Genomic DNA, 2332 nt, shown 5'->3' with positions numbered 1-2332 from the left:
AACTCTTCACTTCTCATTTTAAATAAATGTCTGGGGGGGTTAGTATTTTAATGCTCTTCCCCATGGCTAGTTTGGAGGCGGAGGGAATGTTAAATTAGGCCTTCCCGCCCCACAGCCAGTTGAGGTCCTTAAATAGGTGGTCAATGCTCAACTAAAGGCTTCTTCTTTGCACCAATGGTATTGGGAATGCTCGCGCAGGACTTTGATCCACTCAGAACTGAATGGCAGCCAATCCAAGAACATTTGCAGATGTTCAGAGAACTGTTCTCTCCCCTCATAAAGAATCCACAGCTGAAAACAAAATGTTCTTTCATGATGGCTGGTCTGAAGTCTATGATGTGAGGTGCCGAAGTCTATGAACAGAATGTGATGATCTTGGATTATTGTGCTCCTCTCTTGGCGACAGGAAGTTGAGCAGCAGCAGTGCACACAGACCGTGACCAAGCACTGGTCCTGGATGCACTGGCCTGTGGAATAGGATTAGTTGTTTGTACAGATGCAGAGACTTGGATTTCCCAACTTTGATGGAGTGAATGGCAGTGAAGGAATGTTGGAATCAGCATGGTCTAAATCAGTGCACCAAACCCTCCAGGCATGTATGCTGGATACTGAGTCCCTTCCAGCATCTTCAGGTAGTTATCATATTGTTGTGATTGTTGGAGCATTAAGTGAAAGGGCACAAACCATCCTCCCTGAACTCCATTGAGTTACCAAGCCGGGAGGCTTTGTATGCAAGACCACCTGAACCACCACCTTAAACCAACTCTACAAGAAACAGCTACACACTGTAATAGAGGAAATGGAACAGCAAAAGGTTATGGGAAAGAGTGCGAGAAATGGGACGTTGGGAAAAAGTAACATCTCTACATGAGGCTGTACAAGATTCTAAGTATACCTCTGGGATAATCTAAATGGACCGAAAATCAAGGGGTCAGGGTTAAAATGGCACCTGTGAATTATGAAGGCAAATCTTCATTCATCGTGGTTCTGTTGCTTCACCCACAGTGCTGGCACATCACAGATGAGTATCTGTTTCATAGGGAGCCTGATTCTGACTGACCACTCAGATTTCTGTGTAAAATGTAAGGTTGTTGGTAGCAAAATTAGTCTGTAAACAAAACAATTCCATTTCATTGCATCAGTAGGCTGATCAGAATTGTCATTATCAATGTTTTTCAATTGGAATGGAAAGCTAAAGGGCATGTGAGAATGTAGTAAATGTATTCAGTAATCACTGAAGCATGCCTGTCATCAAGCAAACCTATGCTGGGTTCCTAGTGATCTCCCGAGAGGGATTGCTTATTCAGTGGTGCTCAATGCCCAAGGAGGGATCTGTGGATGGCACAGTGACACACGGTTAGCACTGCTGCTTCACAGAGCAGGGATCTGGGTTTGATTCCTGGCTTGGGTCACTGTCTGTGCAGAGTCTGCATGTTCTCCCCATGGGTTTCCACTGGGTGCTCCTATTTCCTTCTACAGTCCGAAAGACGTGTTGGTTAGGTGCATTAACCATGATAAATTCTTCCTCAGCGTACCCGAACAGGCGCCGGACTGTGATGACTCGGGGATTTTCACAGTAACTTCATTGCAATGTTAATGTAAGCTTACCTGTGACACTAATAAATAAATAACTAAAACCGAGAGCCAACCCCTTGCCCTTGCTGCTGACCACCCGATAACCCCTCTCCTGTGAAAGCCCTCAGTCATCACTTACCTCTGGCTCTGCGGTCCTGGGCCTCTGATGCCTGTACTTCTCACGGCAGTCACCACCTCCCCAGAGTGCTGCTGCTAAGCAAAGAGTTGCTGGCAATTCCTGTCCCTGGGGTCCTGATTCGGTAAAAGGCCCGTAGTGACTCTTCAACTGCCTGCTTGGCTTGTAATATGACAGACTTTCCCAGGAGGAAGTAAAACAGTTTTTCGTTGGCTCTCCAGATGGTGGCTGAGATCCCTGTTGCCTCCATAAAATTTCCCCTTGAGACATACCGATGGGATTAAGTTAGAAGTTAAAGTATCATAAATACACTTTACAACAAAATATTAAAATATTTTTCTTATTGTAAGTCAGAAATTTGATATTCATCTAATATAAATTACTCTTTCAGGGCTTGTGAGACATTTTAACAGTAATTATGAAGTTAGTACACAGTTTAAAATGTAGTTAAACCTTTCTTTTGCAGGGGTGACATGATGGCACAGTGGTTGCAACAGTGGTTAGCACTGCTGCCTCACAGCGCCAGGGACCTGGGTTCAATTCCCGGCTTGGGTCACTGTCTGTGTAGAGTTTGCACATTCTCCCCATGTCTGCGTGGGTTTTCTCCGGGTGCTCCAGTTT

General features: G+C 45.0%; 1 pseudogene; it reads left to right on the top strand.

Annotated features, from left to right (window-relative positions):
• Nucleotides 1-221: 221 nt before the first annotated feature.
• Nucleotides 222-941, top strand: LOC144491873 (methyltransferase-like protein 27; annotated as a pseudogene).
• The last annotated feature ends 1391 nt before the right edge of the window (nt 942-2332 follow it).

This window comes from Mustelus asterias, chromosome 3 (genome assembly GCF_964213995.1).
Source record: "Mustelus asterias chromosome 3, sMusAst1.hap1.1, whole genome shotgun sequence".
In the NCBI taxonomy this organism is placed as follows: Eukaryota; Metazoa; Chordata; class Chondrichthyes; order Carcharhiniformes; family Triakidae; genus Mustelus; species Mustelus asterias.
Note: the sequence above shows the minus strand (reverse complement) of the source record. Positions and strands in the feature narration are given on the sequence as shown.